General features: G+C 47.1%; 1 protein-coding gene and 1 pseudogene across 1 annotated transcript in view; both read left to right on the top strand.

Moving 5' to 3' along the window:
• The window catches only part of PAK3 (p21 (RAC1) activated kinase 3), a 210,534-nt gene that overhangs the window by 25,618 nt on the left and 165,910 nt on the right, over nucleotides 1–19,006 (top strand). The window lies entirely within an intron of this gene.
• Nucleotides 13,899–18,357, top strand: LOC148124750 (uncharacterized; annotated as a pseudogene).

The following is a 19,006-nucleotide window of genomic DNA, read 5'->3' on the forward strand; positions in this document are numbered from 1 at the left end:
TGTAGTACCTCATTAATTAGCTGCATGAATACTGCTGGAACTTCCTGGAGCCAAATGGCATTACTTTAAAGTGGTAGCTTCCTAATGGGCAGTTGAAGGCTGTTTCCCACTCGTCACCCTCTTTGCTTATCAATCTGTAGCACACCTCTCTCAAGTCTAGTTTTGTAAAGATCTTCCCCTTGGCCAAGTGGCCCAACATGTCCTTCATAAGAGAAAGGGGGTACATGTTCTCCATGCACACCCCATTTATTCCTCTAAAGTCCATGCATAGCCTCAATGACCCATCCTTCTTCCCCTTAAATAGCACCAGGGCTGGCATATGGGATTTGGCTGGCTGAATCAAACCCTAGGCTAGGTTTTTGTCAATATAATTCCTTAATTCCTCAATCTCTTTTGGGGTCATGGAGTACAACTTTGTCTTGGTGAGTTTCACTCCCAGCAAGATCTCAATGGTGCAGTCAATGGGGCCGTTGTGGTGGTGGTGGTAGGTAGGATGTCACATTCCTTCTCGCTGAATGCATCTTGAAGGTCTCTATACTCTTTGGGGATGGGCAGAGTCCCTGGTGGTTTCTCAGAGGCAGCCTTTATGTGCTCAGGCTCCCTCTCCCCAACCCTCCATCGCTTCGACTTTCCACTAGGTTTCCTTGCTGAAAGGGGGGGCAGGGTCACCCACCTCTCCTCTTTTCACCACCATATGGTAGGGGGCCACTTCTCTAACGAGGTCAACCCTGGTATTTCTGCCTCCATTATCTTTGGTGCCATCATGAACCGGATGGTCTCATGGTGTTGCCCGATCCCTAACTGCACAGGCTCTGTTAGGTGCATTGCTGGGGATCTCCCTATCAGCAAGCCATCCACCTGCTCGAATTTCATAGACTGGGATAGCCTCTTGTATCCCCAGCTTCAGCACTGTCTGCAGACTCATTAAACACTGGGTGCAACCTGTGTCTGTAAGCACTTCAATCTCTTCCCAGGCTCCTGACTTTGGTGCCGTGAAGGCCCCACTTACCATCAAGTTGTTTTCTCCTTCGTCTTCACCCTTGTAGAGGCTTGGCTGCTGTTCCTCCTCAGTCGGAGTTTCCTCCCCTTCACTGCTGGGGGAGGAGGCCTCTACAACTTGGCATGCCACATTTGACTTCTCTTGCCCCTTCTGTGACTTATTTCGCTTGACTGGGGCAGGAGCTCTCACTGTGGTTCGAGGAGCAGGTATTGGGCACTCAACTGCTCTGTGGCCCTGCTGCCCCACTGGAAGCACAAGCCAGCTTCACGCCTCAGGGTTCCTGAGGAGACGGCCACTGGTGCGGGTGTTGGTCTCCTTCCACTCTTGGCTCCTCTTTGGTTTGGCTTCTTGAATTCTCCTATATCTAAGTCCACCACTGTTGCCATCCAGTACCGGTCATGGATCCTGTCAGGTATTCCCCGGGACAAGCAGGTGTGGAACAACTCCCGATTCAAGTCATCTCTAAAATGGTAGACCAGCAGCTGCTCTGGCCAGTGCCTTAGCTTGCCTGTGACTCTCCAGAACTCAGGGATGTAGTCTGCCACCAGTCAGTTCCCTTGTCTGAGGTCTCGTGCCTCCAACTCAGCTTTCTGGAGTTGGGTCTCATCTTCAAACTTGGCTCTAAACTCCAACAGGAAAACATCGATGTTTCCCAGTTCTGACATCTCTTTGTTATGGAGACCTGTCTGCTGCTTTCCCTTCAAGGTTGGCTATGATGGCATTCTCCATTACCACCTCATCAAGGTAGGTTAGGCATAACTGCTAGGTGCGCTCACACCTGGTTCAGGGAAGAAAGCCAGCTTCTCTGGACTCTGTGGCCTTTATTGGCAGAGGATTCATGGGGGGGAGATGAAAGCCCCCAATATCCAGGAAACCAGCCAGGCCCAGAAGGACCATAGTTGGGCATAGCCCACCCTGGCTGGGGTGGTGGCTAACTGGCAGCATCTGCAGGTAAGCTTGCATCTTGGTGACATCTTGCAGAGTTGAGGCTCTGGGAGGGACTGGATGTCCCTTCTGCAGCAGTCAGGCTTGGATTATGATGTGGGGGTGACGAGGCTGGCAAGATTGTGATCTTGGCCAATGGCTCCATCCTCCACGCTGGTTCCTCTCTGTTCACTTCCAGGTGGAGAAACTTCTCCCAAAGCTGCTCCAACAACAGGCTGCAGCAGTCAGTCAGGAATCTCTACTTCACAGTCTCATTCCACTCCACTGCTCTCCTTGCTCTCCACTTCGGTACTTGGATGAACAAAGTCCGAGATATAATCAATGGGAACTTGGCCTCGGATGCTTTTGGTGCTCTCTTCCACCAGACCTCCTCTTCTTTCTGGTAGAGGTCTCCAGTTGTCATTCTTCCTGCTTCTTACTGCACCTCCTGTTGCTCAGCCTTCTCTGCTTGGGTTTTAGGGCGGCCTGCCATTGCCTGGGCTCCAAAATCATTTTTGGCCACTCTTGGGACTTTCTTCATTGAGCCCACTGTGGGCTTTGCTGCTGCTTCTCTATTGCACTCCATCTCGGTATTCTTCCCTGAGTCTTTGCAGTCCTCCCGAAGGTGACTAGATAGGCTGCCATGGTTCAGGACCTCAAAGAGGTTACTTGGTAGTTAAAGTTCAAAAAGTGAGAGTTGGTTTAATGTCAAGGTTCTGACTGACGAACTCAATCAAGCCAGCAAGTTGAGACAATCAGATCTTTTTTAGCATATTATTGAATACATCATTTCGGCACGCATGAAGCAAAACCAGCTCTAGCTAGTTCCAGTGGTTTCACCTAATTAAAGAATGAATTCTTTCCTTTCTCCTTCAGCCAGGTCACATTGTCCAATTAGGTGTTCTGATGTCTCTATGGCAACTCCTTCAGGCCCTTGCCAAACATCTGTCAAGTTGACCTTGGTTCCCACAGAATGATTTTTTGTTGCCCTCTGGGACTAACATTCCAAACCTTTCCCTCCCCACATAGTCTGTGGCAAGCTGAGAAATGAAAGATGGCTGCGACAGTATAAGCACATTTTGAAGTTGACACTGGAAGAAAAAGAAGAAGGGGAAGAGGAAGAGGAGGAGGAAGAGGAGGAGGAGGAAGAGGAAGTTGTTCTCTGTTTTCTGTTTAGTTGTTTTCCTCATCATCAAAACCACAAACCATACATTCATATTTTTCTGTTTCCTGCAAAAAATATACAAGGGGTTTTTAGTCAGCCTTGAATCTAGATATTGTAAATAGGGAAGTAAAATTAGCCATTTCTGCATTTTCTCTCATGTTTGCCAACCATTAGTATAAAAGCAATTTGGAAAGGCAAAGAATTAGTAAAGATGGCAGGCGAGCTCCTCTTCATTGAATGGGTCTCTGAGGCTAGAGAGCCCTCCATGATTTAACCCTGATTCCTGCTCTTCTTATGAGATTTAATTCCTGCTAAGAGGGGGTGCTCCAATTTTGTAGGAAGATAAAGTGAGGTTGGACATCAAGAAACCATAGCAGGATCCAGTGGTTTTAGGCAGTTTTTATGCAGTTCCCAATTTTTCATTTTGGGATAAAATTGTGGAAAAAGCAATAGAAGAAACAGATTAAATGGATTCCTTTTAGTTGAGTTTAAGGTCTAGGAACAATAGGGATTGACCACAGTTGATGATCACCACTGTTGGAGTTGAGATAGGAGGGTATGATTGTCCTTGATCTTTCAGTCTTTTGACAGTCTCAATCATTGTATCCTTTTGGGCCAGCCACAAAGCTTGAATGTGGGAGGTATATGTCCAAATAATAAATAAATAAACAACTTTGGTCTAATCTGAGAAAGGTTAAGAAACTGTGAGAGCACAATTTCTGCAAACATTTGGTAGAACATTTTGAACGAATGAACGAATGCTTGTAACATATTTAATGCCCATTCTGAATTAAGAAGAGAAAATTGCTGTATTCATGTGACCTGCTGTTCCCTGGGCAAGAAATTATTAGTACAGAGATGGCCTTAAGAAAGGAATGTTCACACTGAAATGAATCCTAATTTATTCAATGGGATATTCTGGTGCCCACAGGTGCTGACCATGGTGCTGAATTCAGACATTTTTCATTCCTGCCAGCAATCCATTGGATAGATGTGACTTGGATACAAGTACAAATTATTCCTGTTTGATTTCATTGAATGGGCAAAGGCCAGGGACTAAAAGTAAAGTCTTTTTCAAATTGACATTGATTCCTGTTTACTATATGGATTTTTCTGTACTCTTTTCTTGGCAAAAATGTAAAAGTAACTAATCATGGCTTTCTTCAAGAAAGCATTTCTGTTTTACTAGCTGAGAACTCGAGGAGTTTGTGATGGCCTCCCACCTTAATACTGATCAGACTATTCTGGACTTGGAAAGCTTTTTAATCAACCAAAAAGCAAAGATGTAACATTTCTGAATTTATATATTTTTTCTCAAATTATCCTCTGCTTTAGCAATATTTTCTGGAAGACAGTAATCATATAGCAAGTATAGACCAGAGATGGATTGCCAAGAACTTCCTACTTCATACATCTATGAATCTTCATAGATGCTGGTTCTTAGCTGCCAAGTCTATGCTCAAGTTAGGAATAACTTTTATGTCCAGTGGTAAAAATACTTCTATAATTTAAAATTTGAACAGTTGAGAAAATTGAAAATATTTACCATGTTGCTTTGTTTACTTGCTTTTGGGGATGTGAACCTATAGATCAATACCACCTGTCAGGAGCAAAGGATCATGAAGTTGCAGTTCAGAAGATTTATTTCTCAAGCCTGTACACAAGAATCTAGTCAACTAAGATTCTATACTAAATTAACGGTCAACAGAATTAAAGAAGGGTTGGACTTAGACCATTTGTGGGAATATAAGGACTCTTGGCTGATTACTCACTTAACTCTATCCTGCAGCTCTGCCTGCTTCTCTCAAAGAGTACCCACCTCCTGGATCTTTACAGCCCAGTAGAAAACAGAAACAAATTTACTCATCACTAAATTAGGATGAAGGACCAAATATTTCTTTTTCCTTTCAAAATAAATATTGGGGCCTCAGAGCAGGAGAAATATTTTCTCTTCTTTTATTGTTCTGTTGCATCCTTTACATTAATTGAAACAGATAATCTTACTTTTTTATTTCATCAATTTTAGAAACCATTTGGGGGAATAAAACTGGGAAGGAATAATTGAACATTTTTCTTTATCATCCATGGGCTTATTTAAAACTATTTAGCAATATTTCACAATCTGCTTTATCCTAATTTTTCAGGGTCTTGGGGCAAATAGAGATTAGAAAACAGAATCTCCTTTTCTCCCCCCACCCGTTTCTTTTTCCTAGCCTTCTTATCTCTACCTATGTAAGAATATTCTTGGAATCTGGAAAGAAAAGGGGGTGGTTTAAAACATGGCAAATGAGGAACAGATGGTTATTTCAGTCTTATCTATTAAGTACGGCTTCTGTCTTGATATGGAATTGATGAAAAGGAAATTCAAGCAATTTGCAGAGTCCCTACATTAATGTAGTCTTCAGTTAAAAAGGATTGGAACATACTTATCTAGTTTCCAAGATTCAGCAAACTTGCCTTCTTTTCATGGCTATAATTTGATGGAGGAATTGTTTGCTATTGTTCAGTTATCAAGTTGTGTTCAATTCTTGGTGACCCCATAGACCATAGCACCCCCAGTCCTCTGTCCTCCACTGTTTCCCAGACTTGGCCCAAATTCATGTTTTGGGTTGTGTTGATGAGACTATCTAAACATCTCATCTTCTGCCATCCCCTTCTCTTTTTTACCATCCATCTTTCCCAACATCAGGGTGTTCTCCAAGGAGCCATCTCTTCTCATCAGTTGGCCAAAGTGTTTGGGCTTCAGCTTCAGCACCTGTCCTTCCAGAGAACAGTCAGGGTGGATTTCCTTTAGGATTGACTGATTGGATCTCCCTGCAGTCCAAGGGACTCTCAAGAGACTCAGTCTAAATCTTGGATTTTGGGCTGCCTGCTCCTTTTAGAAGTCTGACAGGCTTGGAGAAAAAACTAATCCTGCAGAAGTTAAATAGGTTTGTGGTGGTCCACAAGTAGAAGAGAACCCTGGAAAGTATGTCAGGTAATTTCTTTACTCTTCAATCATATAACCTTGGTGGGGAAGTTTGCAAAGGAGACAATCAGTGAAAAGGAGAAAGGACATCTTTCTGCCAAAAAATGTAGTAGTTTTGTAAATCTCCAGGGAGTTTCATTTCGGAAAGTAAATGTTGGTGCTACTTGAGATAAAAAAGCTTTTCTTCTCCTTTCCTTGGATTGCCGTAGTGTGTAAAACATACGTGAAAAACTAGAAAATAAGAGATTCTCCCTTGTAAGGCTGAGATAGGCCAGGAATGGGTTGCTCAGTGTCCTAGCTGACTCAGTCCTCAGCCAGAATGGATGTAGTTGACTGCTTCTCCTCCTTTGCTTTGCAAAGGCAACCTCAGAACAACAACAACAAAAAACTTTAAAAACCACAGCTCCGATCATCAGTTGTTTTACAGAGCCACGAAACATCTGATTGCTGCTCTGGCAGTCCAGAGCAGCCAGCAAAGGCCGTGGGGGTCTTTTACAGGTCTCTGCAGTGAAGAAGAGGCTTCATGGTCAGGCAGCCATTTTAAATCAGCGGGCGGCATCAGCCCACATTTCTGAAGGCCACAGAGCCATTTTTGGGTCTCTGCGGTGAAGAGGAGGCTGTGTGGCAAGCGGCCAGCTCAAATTGCTGCTCCAGCATACTGGAGCACAGGAAAAGGCCGCTGAGCCAGTTTCGGACCTCGATGATGAAGCAGAGGACCGTGTGGCCGGTGGCCATCTTGAATTCGGTGGGAGGTGTCGGTCCACTTCTCCAGGCAACTCCAGTGCCCAGAAAGAGGACCAGAGCTGGGCAATTGGCCTCTGGTAGCTGCTGGACCCTGAAAATTGTGAAGGTGAGACGCTTAGTTCTGGTGAGGGACCTGGTCCCCTTCTCCGAAGTAGACCAGTCCCTACAGGCTTCAAGGCCAGGCCTCATCTAGATTTTAGGCCCTATTAGGCCCCAATGGGTTTGAGTCCCAGCAGGATGTGTTAAAACGTCCTGCTGAAATAGGGCTGAAGAGGAGTGGCTGGAGCAATGGGGACAAGGAAACGGTTTCTCCTCCTTCCATAGGCTTCCAAACTCCTAGAGTCCTCCTACATTCAAAATGGTGGATGCCCCTAGAGAAGCAGCGACTTCAGAGCAGACACCCACAGCACAGCTTCCTCCACTCTGATTTCAAAGAACAAGCAAGGGAAGCAGGCCTTATCACCAAGAAGGTCTCAAAGGTGGAGGAGAAGGATTCTTCTAGGCATCAGAAGGCAAATTGTCAAAACCCAAAAGGCCTCAAGGGGAAGAAACATCAGATCTACAGCCAAGGGTGACTCTCCTGCTTCTCAATATAGTTGGGAGGTTCCTCTGGATCAAGAGCCTGGCCCGTCTTCTAGGACTAGACCTCAGGCTTAGTCCCCAGATACAGCTGAAAGTAGCATAGTGCAACAACTTACTGCAGAGAGCAGGTCTTATGGGAATCCACAAGAGACCTTTTGTGCTGAACCTCGGCAGGAGCAGTCTGGCAGTAGGCCTGGAGTGAAGGCTACATTTTTTCCTACAGCTTCAGGTCTCAGGCCCTCAGACTATTGAAACAGATATTCTAGTAAACATGCATGTTTTGATAGATAGAGCTATCAGGAAGGGAATTGCTGAAGGCATTCAAAGATTTGTGTATCACTCTTCAGAAGCTTCAGAGGTTTGTGTGCTTCCATCTAGAGAACAGGTGCTCATCTTTCTGAAAGGGGTTGCTTCTCACAGGAATGGGAATCTCCAACTCCTTCAGTTTATGCTCCTTCAATTTACGCTTTTTCCTCCTTGGTAGGGGAAGCAGATAAACATGAGTCTGACCTCTCAGAAGACGAAGGTCTGGCTCCTGAGATTCCTGCCCTTTCAGGCCTATTTTACCTGAAATCTGTTTAAGTCCTTGCTTTTCAAAGCCAGGAATACAGCAAATCTGGAGAAGATGCAGAAGATGAAGATCCCGGCAGTCAGCCTCCTATGGAATCTAACACTCCCTTTGATGAACCTACCATTAGGAAGGAAGTGGTACCATCCCCCAAACTCTTTCTCAAGGTGGTAAGCAGCTAGATACTCCTGCTTCCTGGCCTCTGACTATCTACCTCTGACTGTAGATTTTTTTAATATGGGTTTGGAACTCACCAAGAGCTTCCAGGTCCCCATAGTAGATGCCCCTGTAGCAGCCTTGGCTTCCACTTCATCTGCCCCTTCTGATCTAGAAGAAGTCCTCAAGGCTGATGAGAAGAGAATTGAGCAGTGATTGCAGAGGGCCCATCAGACAGCTGCTTGGGCCGTAAAGACATCCACTGTTGCTTCCGTTTTTTACCAGGGGCTCTCTTAGATGGGTGAGACAACTACAAGGTGGGCTTCCTGTTTCTGATATCAGAGCACATCAAGATATTAACAAGTTAGTTGCGGCTGCTGAGTTCACAATGGATGCCACCTTGCATGGAACCAGGTTTGTTACTAAGGCCATTGCTGCTTTCTCTACCAGCTAGACATATGTGATGGCTTCGAAACTGGCAGGCAGGAGGAAATGGAAGCTGGCATTGACTCCTGTCTGAGGAGACTGACTGTTTGGTAAAGCCTTAGATCTGTTCCTTGTGGAGTCCAAGGACAAGAGGAAAATGTTCCCGGCACTCTACAAGAGGGCAAAGTCTCGTCCTGCTCCATACTATCGACACCCATCTTTCAGGGAGGAGCCAGGACCCAGCTTTCATCAGTCCCCCAAGACTCCTTGCCAATGCCCTGATCCACCTTCAGATCAAGCAGGCAAGGGCAGACAGCAATGTTCGGGCAAGTGGCCCTTTTGAGGAGGAGGAAGTCACCCATTCTGTCGCCAATGCTGACTGCATTCACAGTTCCCCCATCGGTTGTCATTTAGCCATGTTTGCAGATGGATGGACGACATTACATCAGATGCCTGGGTATTAAATACTGTGAGGTCAGGCCTTTCCTTGGAGTTCTTCTCCACTCCCCCTCGGTTTTTCATCTCCTGTCCTGTTTCAAGGGACAATATGAGAAGGGTACTTATGGAATCAGCCATCCAGCATTTGCTGGATCTAAGGGCCATCCAAAAGGTTCCCATAGACCAACAAGGAAGGGGTTTTTATTCTAGACTTTTTGTAATCTCCAAGGCCTGGGGGGGTGGGGTGGAGGGCAATTCTAGATTTGAATTCTAGATTTCAATAAATAACCCATTTATCGATGTTTTAAAATGCATTCCCTCCAGAGTGTTCTGGAGACCATCAGGCAGGGTGACTTCCTCACTTCTATTGATTTGACTGAAGCTTATCTCCATATTCCCATCTGTCATTCCCATAGGTGTTATCTGTGTTTTTGTTATAAGGGGTGTCATTTATAATATAGGGCTCTCCCATTTGGTTTATCATCTGCCTCCAAAGTGTTTACAAAGGTGTTGGCTACCTTGGCAACACACCTGCGTACTGTCTCGGTGTGTCTGCAGTGTTATTTAGATGATATATTAATCTTATCCAGCTCTCTTCAAGGGGCAAGGAGGGACTTGCAGACTACTATTGTGGTGCTGCAAGATATTGGATTTTCAATAAATGTTAAAAAGAGTCAATTTACTCCCTCCAATTGTTTGCTTCATTTGGGAGCTACTATTGACACCATGTCCTGTCAATAGAGGAACAGGTGCATAAAATTAATAGGCTGGAACTCAGAACTGTTTGCCTGGCTCTCAGGAAATTCAGTCAGTATGTATTTGGTACACATGTCCTTGTCATGATGGACAATGTGGCTACCAAAGCCCACATCAACAGGCAGTAAGGTACCAGATCCTGATCCCTCATGTCAGAAGCTGAGGCTTTCGGTAGATGGGCAGAAAGACACCTCCTGTCCATCCGGGCTGAACATATTTTAGGCGGTGAAAACATGCAGGCAGACTGGCTAAGCAGAGCCACCATTGACCATGCTGAATGGAGACTGCATCCTTCCCTTTTTCTCCAAATAACTCAGAGATTCGGCCTTCCTGTGGTGGATTTGTTTGCCACCCCAGTCAATACACAGTTGCCAAGATATTTTATTAGGTTTGTTACCCCAGGAGCTAAAGGGACCAATGCTCTGAAAGACTGCTGACCTGACAGTTGTGCAGAAAACCATCATTGACACCCTCCATAAGGAGGGAAAGCCTCAAAAGGTAATTGCAAACAAAGTTGGATGTTCGCAAAGTGCTGTATCAAAGCACATGAATAGAAAGTTATGTGGAAGGGAAAAGTGTGGAAGAAAAAGGTGCACAAGCAGCGGGGATGACCGCAGCCTGGAGAGGATTGTCAGGAAAAGGCCATTCGAAAGTGTTGGGACTTTCACAAGGAGTGGACTGAGGCTGGAGTCAGTGCATCAAGAGCCACCACACACAGACGGATCCTGGACATGGGCTTCAAATGTCATATGCCTCTTGTCATGCCGCTCCTGAACAACACACAATGTCAGAAGCGTCTTACATGGGCTAAGGAAAAACAGAACTGGTCTGTTGCTCAGGGGTCCAAAGTCCTCTTTTCTGATGAGAGCAACCTTTTCATCTCATTTGGAAACCAAGGACCCAGAGTCTGGAGAAAGAATGGAGAGTCACACACTGCAAGATGCTTGAAGTCCAGTGTGAAGTTTCCAGTCTGTGTTGATTTGGGGAGCCATGTCATCTGCTGGTGTTGGTCCACTGTGTTTCATTAAGTCCAGGGTCAATGCAGCCATCTACCAGGGGATTTTGGAGCACTTCATGCCTCCTTCCGCAGACGAGCTTTATGGGGATGCTGACTTCATTTTCCAGCAGGACTTGGCACCTGCCCACACTGCCAAAAGCACCAAAACCTGGTTCAGTGACCGTGGGATTACTGTGCTTGATTGGCCAGCAAACTTGCCTGACCTGAACCCCATAGAGAATCTATGGGGCATTGCCAAGAGAAAGATGAGAGACATGAGACTGAACAATGCAGAAGAGCTGAAGGCCGCTATTGAAGCATCCTGGTCTTCTGTAACACCTCAGCAGTGCCACAGGCTGATAGCTTCCATGCCACGCTGCATTGAGGCAGTCACTGCTGCAAAAGGGGCCCAAACCAAGTACTGAGTACATATGCATGCTTATACTTTTCAGAGGTCCGATATTGTTCTATGTACAATCCTTGTTTTATTGATTGTATGTAATATTCTAATTTTCTGAGATTGTGGATTTGGGGTTTTCATGAGCTGTAAGCCATAATCATCTCAATTATGACACATCACAGCTTGAACTATCTTGCTTTGCATGTAGTGAGTCTATCTCATATATTAGTTTCACCTTTTAAGTTGCTTTACTGAAATAAATGATATTTTGCACGATATTCTAATTTTTCAAGTTTCACCTGTATCAGTAGATCATCCTTGACGGATTCCTAAGGAAGATGTCTCTCTCCTCCAGGAGTCTTTGAAACATCCAGAGTCCCAGTGGCTACAGCTGACAACTTGACGATTGAGTGGAGCGTGTTAAAATGCACCCAAATATCCAACAGCGTTATCAAGACCATTCGGGCCTCCAGGAGACTTTCCACAATCTGCATCTATGATGCTACTTGGCAAGCTTTTTCCCTTTGGGGCTCTAAGTCAAAGATTCAGCCTCTAGAGGCTTCAGTAGCACAGGTTTTGGAATTCTTACAGGCAGGTTTGGGTAGAGGCCTTTCTCTCAACACTCTTCGTCATCAGGTGGAGGCCTTATCAGAAAGTTAGAATCATTGGTGCATCACCCTACCATCCACAGGTTCCTCAGAGGTGCTTCTAACTTTCGACCTCCGGTGGTCCACAGGTATCCTACTTGGGACCTGACAAAGGCTCCATTTGAACCTCTTAGATTGGCAAGTCTCCTGACAGTTAAGGTATCATTCTTGGTTTCTATCAGTTCAGCCAGGAGAGTGTCTGAGTTGGTGGCTCTTTCAGTGCATCCAGACCTCTGCGTTTTCCAGCCTCACTGGGTGGTTTTGAGGCTGGACCCGGCCTTCATTCCAAAAGTCAATACCTTGTTCTCCTATGAGCTGCTCCAAGCATCCAGTAGTGGGAGGTGCTTCGGTCTCTGCATTTGTAGGCTGAGCTTGAATTGAGGAACACTTCTCCTCCTCCACCTGACTCCTCCACAGTGTTCCCCAGTTTTTGCTCAGCCTCGTGCGAGACAGGCTGCGTTTTGCATACCTCCTTTGGCCGAACAGGATTGTCCTAATCTCACTGTTTTCAAACAACTCTTTCTCAAGTTCGAATTGCTCATTTTCTCCTTAGCCTCTGCGCAATTGTTATCTTGGCAACCTTGCCACTAAGGGGAAGTGCAGTTTGCGCCCCCAAGGGAAGTGAAGGGAGGGTTAGTAGCGACTTGCACTACCTCCCATAGCCAAAAAAATCCCTTTTCTGCTCCTTTTGCTGCCGCTTCGTTTCCTTTTCACTCCGTTCACAGCGGCTTTTGTTTTATCGCTTCGTTTGAGTCGTATCGCTTTATTTCCCCCCCACCTTCAAACGCCATCGTTATTTGCAAAGGAGAAAGGCTAATCTCTCCTTACCTGGCCGCCTCTGTAGCCAGAGCTTCGGCTTCGCTCTGCCAGGTGGTAAACACTGCTGAGAGGCGCGATGTGATAACGGACACCATTTTGGAAGTCTCCTCATGGCGCACGCCATTTTGTTCCTAAATTCTGTGCTGTGAGTGGAATTTTACTTCAAAGTAATAGGTCACCACCTGGCTTTCTGAGTTATCACTTCTCATTGACTGAATTTTTACTTTGTGGTCAAAATTTTAAGGTTTGTTGGCTCAACCCCACAGCTCCATTCCAGCAGTGCAGCAGCTGCACCCAGGCCTTGTGTCTGCCTGTGCAGAGAGGCTGCTGAAGGCCCAATTTAATCTCTACTCGGGCCTAGGCATTTTGAAATTTGGCTGATTGGCTTGTTTTTCCCTTCTCTCTGGCAATCGAGCATTCAATAATCTACAGGCATAAATTTGTTATCATTTATCTGGCAGTATAATATTTTACATCATGAAAATATTATCTCTGAGGTACGACTCAATTGTGCTCTATATAATTGAGGATATATATATTTATACATATATATATATTAAAAAAAATTTAAAGAAAAAAATTTATTGCAAAAGGGGGACATTAAATATTGATCAGGGCTACTGTTCTTGCCTTAGATCGGACCCTGGGCGTGCCAACCGCCTCTTGTTAATTTCTAGTCTATTATTGCTATTTTTTTGCCATTTATACCCATCATTGAAATGGCAGACGGTAATTCCTCTAGAGGACCTTCCTTGAAGGCAAAAGCCAAAACCCATCACTTGCGCAAGCAGGCTAAGGAGACTTCCAAAGCAGCCCAGAGGGATGCCTTAAGGTGCCACAAGGCCCTGCAGAAAGAAATTGACAAACGAGCTAAGGAAGCACTCAAGGTGTCTCAGGTTCTTCCATCCTCCAGTCCCTCTACCTCTGCTCAACCACCACCCCCCCTAGATATTTCCCTCTCATCCAGGCGCAGCTTGCCCTCACAGGAACAACAGGATCTGGTTCCTGGAACATCAGCTAGAAGGGCTCCAGAAGCTACCTTCACCCCATCAGCAGCTGGCCTCCATCAAGAGGAGTCTCTCATTGAGGAGGTGCCAGAAAGAATAAGATCCTGGATGGAGCTGGCTATTCACCAAGGGATCGCAGCTGGCATTCAACAAGCTACCAAGCCTACTCAGTATCCGGCGGTCTCTGACCAAGAATCTCACTCAGTAAGATCCCTGCCCAGGTCGGAACATCATCAGGTTCATTCCCTTGCCAAGGGAATCCCCCCTTCAAAGGCGGGAGGTGGAGGAGGAAGAGGGGGAAGGAAGAATTTGACCAGTTCATGGAACCAGACGAGCTTGATTTAGGGTCTATGCACTACAGCGAACCCCTATCAGAGGCTGACCCCCTAGAAGGCGAGATGTCCGAGGACGAGGGGCTCATCCCTGACCAGCCCGCCTTTGTGGGCCTATTTAAACCACACCTATTTAAATCCTTATTATTCAAGGCCAAGAACATTTCAGGCCTAAGTAGGCAAGCTCCAACAGATCTCCCCGCTCCTTCAACGGAGGGGCCCATGGATCTCATTTTTAACCAGCCTGTGGTAGAGGCTGAGGTTATCCCAGCCCCACCTATCTTTGCAGACCTAGTGCAAAAGCAACTGGCGTCTACAGTAGTGCCCCCAGCCCCCTCCAGCCATGACAAAAAAATACTTTAATTTGGATCCAGAATTCTCAAATTTATTAAACACACCTGAGGTAGATGAGCCCATAGTGGGCCTGGCATCCTCCTCTACTCTAACTGATGCTCTGGAAGCCCTTAAGCCAGAGGAAAAGCGGGCTGAGCTGGCCCTGCGCAGGGCCCATCAGTCAGACGCATGGGCCATCAGATCGGCTATGGCTGCATCCTTCTTCACAAGGTTATCCATTCGATAGCTTCGTCAGCTCAAGCAACATGTCCCTCCATCCAACACCAGGGCACACCAGGACATTGCCAAGCTCACCGCTGCAGCCGAGTTCTCTGCTGATGCCACTTATCATGCAGCTAAATTCTCTGCAAGGGCAATTACATCCCACGTTGCAGCCCGCCGTCTGCTCTGGCTCAGACACTGGCAAGCTGACTTTAAGAATAAAGCCAAACTGGCTTCTTCCCCCATAGTAGGAGTCAAGTTGTTTGGCCCTTCCCTGGACCCCCTACTGATGGAGACCCGCAGTAAGAAAAAATTCCTTCCTTTCCTTACTCGAAGGTCAGACTCCAGATCTGCCCAGCCCTTTCGGAGGGGTTCCTTTCGGCCCTCCTTCTGGCCCTCCTATCAGACCCCCTTCTCTCCCAGGTATCAGAGGCCTCCATCGTTCAGGTCAGGACAAGCCCAGGATAGACCCAATTCCAGAGACAGGAGCCGGAGGGGTAGTCAATATAAAAGGCCCTTTCGGGGAGCTGGAAGTAGGCCCTTCCGACGTCTGAGATAGGTTAAGGGACACTCTCCCCATTGGCGGACGTCTTAAGTCCTTCGCTAGTCAATGGGACTCCTCTACCTCCGATTCTTGGGTTAGGGACACCATTAGATTTGGGCTTGCCCTTTAGTTTCAATCCACTCCCCCAAATTTCTTTATGTCATCCCCCCTTTCCAGAGACCCAGTCAAGCGAAATCTAACGGATTCCGCTATCCAGCATCTCCTAAGCATAAAAGCCATCCAACCTGTTCAGCCCGAGCACCGAGGGTGGGGTTTCTATTCTCACCTCTTTGTTATACCAAAACACTCAGGGTGGAGAGCAATTTTAGATTTAAAACGACTCAACCGCTTCCTGACATACTGCAAATTCAAAATGCATACCCTGCAGTCGATACTGCTGGGCATCAGACAAGGGGACGTGCTCACATCCATTGGCTTGATGGAAACATATTTACACATTGCCATTCAGCCGTCCCATTACAAATTCTTAAGGTTCTGCTACAATAATCAGCACTTTGAATACGTGGCCCTTCCCTTTGGACTGGCCTCCGCCCCCAGAACCTTCCCCAAGGTCCTCGCAGCATTAGCTGCCCACCTTAGGAACATTCCCATTCATCTCCAATGTTACCTGGATGACATTTTAATCCTGTCCCCCTCTGCCCATCAAGCAGCGAGGGACACACAGACCATGTTAACATCTCTCCAAGAACATGGTTTTCTCATCAATTGGAAAAAGAGCCAGCTATCCCCTTCTACCCAAATAACTCATTTGGGGCAGTCATTGACACAGTGGAAGGCAAGGTCTACCTGTCTCTAGATAGACTCCTTAGTATTCAAAAATTGGCCAGGGAAATCAGGCACCGTAGGAGGGTACCCTTACTGGATTTGTCAAAATTACTAGGAAAAATTATATCATGCATTTCTATTGTTCCCTGGGCCCATCTTCACACCACATCCCTCCAGTGGTTCCTGCTCCCATACCAGAGATCCAGCAGAAGCAATTCCAAACTCACAGTCAGGGTACCTCTCAAGGTCCTCACGTCCCTCCTCTGGTGGGCCAAACCAGTCATCAACAAAGGCAGCTTCTTCAAGGAGCCTCAAAGGCTGGCTAGCACAACAGATGCCAACCTATACGGATGGGGCGCTCACATCCAGTCACTCACATCGCAGGGCAGATGGTCTGCAGTAGAACAGGCATGCAGCATCAACTGGCTGGAGCTTCGCGCCGTGCACCTGGCCCTGCGCAGCTTTCTCCCCCAGGTACACGGCAGCACATTCTCATTTTAACAGACAACATGTCAGCCAAAGCACACATCAACAAACAGGGGGGCACACATTCTATACAATTAAGAGGGAAGCCAAGCGCCTGTGTCGCTGGGCGGAGAACAATCTTCTGTCCATCAAGGCAGAGCACATCTCGGGCCTATCAAACACTCAAGCAGACTGGTTAAGCAGGGCCACCATAGACCAGTCAGAGTGGCATCTCCACCCATCCCTGTTCAAAGAAGCAGCACGGATATTCGGTCAACCGGTGGTAGACCTATTTGCTTCCCCCCTCAATATCCAGCTCCCGAGATTCTTTTCAAGGTACCCATCTCAAGGGGCGGAGGATTACAATGCGCTCCGCTGCCCATGACCAACTGGGCTCCTGTACGCATTTCCCCCTCTAGCACTGGTGCCCAGGGTTATTCAGAAATTGCTCCACGAGAAAGCGGAACTGCTCCTAGTGGCAACCCACTGGCCCAGACGGCTGTGGTTTGCAGACCTCCGTACTCTCTCGATGCCCCCCCCCGGAGGATTCCACCAGACAGGATCTCCCTATCTCAGGGGCCACTCCTACACCCGGACCCTCAATGGTTCCAACTAACCGTCTGGAGGTTGAGTGGAGCAAGTTGAGGAGCGAAATGCTCTCCAACAAGGTCATTGACACCATTCTAGCCGCCAGAAGGCCCTCAACCACTCGAATTTACAATGCCACATGGGCCATTTTCTGTAGATGGTGTAGCAAGTTTCAAATTAACCCCATCTCCCCTTCTATAGCTCAGATTTTAGAATTCCTTCAGGAGGGACCTGACAAGGGGCTGTCTCCTAATACACTAAAATGACAGGTGGCCGCATTGACATCAGTTCTCTCTTGTGAGGGCCTTACTTCCCTCTCCCATCACACACGTATAAGGGCTTTTCTTAGAGGGGCCACCAACTTGCGACCCCCAGCAGTGCACCGTTACCCCACCTGGGACCTTAACAAGGTCTTTCTCTCTCTCACCAAGGAACCTTTTGAACCCTTGAGGGAGGCAAGCCTCCAATTTTTAACATATAAGGTGGTTTTCCTCGTAGCCATTACATCCGCTCGGCGCATATCGGAAATAGCAGCCTTGTCTGTTAGACAAGACCTCTGTGTTTTCCATGCTGATCGGGTGATTCTCCGTCCCGATCCCACCTTCTTGCCCAAGGTCAATTCAGCCTTCCATAGAGCCCAAGAGCTCATCCTTCCGAACTTTTGTCCCAGACCATCGCAGGAAAGAGAACGGCAATGGCACAAACTGGATGTAAGGCACGCCTTGAGAATCTATATCAAGCGCACTGAGTCCTTCAGAAAATCGGAAGCCTTATTTATTTCATTTCAGACCAAAACACAAGGTCACAGGTGTCACTGTCCACTATAGGTCGCTGGATCAGGGTGGCCATAGCTAAGTCTTATCAGTCCCAGGCCCTGCAGGTGCCTAGAGGCATAACTGCGCATTCCACTAGGAGTGCGGCAACTTCGGCAGCTTGGGCTACCCAGGCACCAATAATCGAAATCTGCCGGGCGGCGACTTGGGCTTCCTCATCTCCTTTCATCAGGCACTACAAAATTGATGTGTTTGCTTCGGCAGAGGCTTCGTTTGGCAGATGGGTTCTGCAACGGGTTCTTAGGGACCCTGAGGAGATTCCAAGCCAGACGGAGTCCCACCCATAGGACAGGCCAAGCTTTGGTATGTCCCACTACTGGATGCTCGGAGCAGCTCATAGGAGAAGGGGCGTTGGTGCTTACCTGATACACCCTTTCTCTTTGAGCTGCGAAGAGCATCCAGCCCCACCCATTTCTCTCTTTCCATCTGGTGGGACCTCACTTCTTTTTCGGCCAAGGGACCTCTCTTTAGGCAGTAGGGATGAGAGCACCTTTTTTTCCTCTCGTCTTCGCAAAACTGGGGAACTCTGTGGAGGAGTCACGTGGAGGAGGAGGAGCATTCCTCATTTCAAGCTCAGCCTACAAATGCAGAGACTGAAGCACCTCCCACTACGGGATGCTCTTCACAGCTCAAGGAGAACGGGCGTATCAGGTAAGCATCAACGCCCCTTTTACAGAGCACAAGAGTTGGTTTTTCCAGATTTCTGCCCCAACCTGGCCCACGACTTGGAAAAATCTTGGCACACTAGATGTGCCTTGAAGATTTATATCAAGAGGACTTTGGAATTCCACAGAATGGAATCCCTGTTTGTTTCTTTCCAACCTGCCACGTTGGGGGGCAAGGTAACTCCCTCTACAGTTAGAAGATGGATCAAGTCCTGTATCTCCAGGGCTTACATGAGTTGTTCTCTCCTGGTGCCTAGGGGTATTATGGCTCATTCTACCATAGTGCTGCTATGACAGTGGCCTGGGCAACACAGGCTTCAATTGAAGAAATCTGCAAGGCAGCCACTTGGATCCCCATCTCCTTTCATCTGGAACTACCGTCTGGATGCTTTTGGTTTTGTGGATGCTGCATTTGGCAGATGGGTTCTGCAAAGAGTCATCATGGAGCATGGGGACCAGGACCAAACATGAACCGTCCTGTGGACACTCCAGCCTATTGCAGCCTTACAAGGGAGAATGGGTGTTGTCTTAGCTGAACACCTCTTCTCCTTGTAGGCTAGTTAAGCCAGCCCCACCCTGAGTGGTCTGGTCCGGGGTGTGGGTCAAGGGGGGGGGGGCTGATAACCTAATCTTGATTTTGT

Source organism: Pseudonaja textilis, chromosome 12 (genome assembly GCF_049901715.1).
Source record: "Pseudonaja textilis isolate UNSWEBS1 chromosome 12, rPseTex1.2, whole genome shotgun sequence".
In the NCBI taxonomy this organism is placed as follows: Eukaryota; Metazoa; Chordata; class Lepidosauria; order Squamata; family Elapidae; genus Pseudonaja; species Pseudonaja textilis.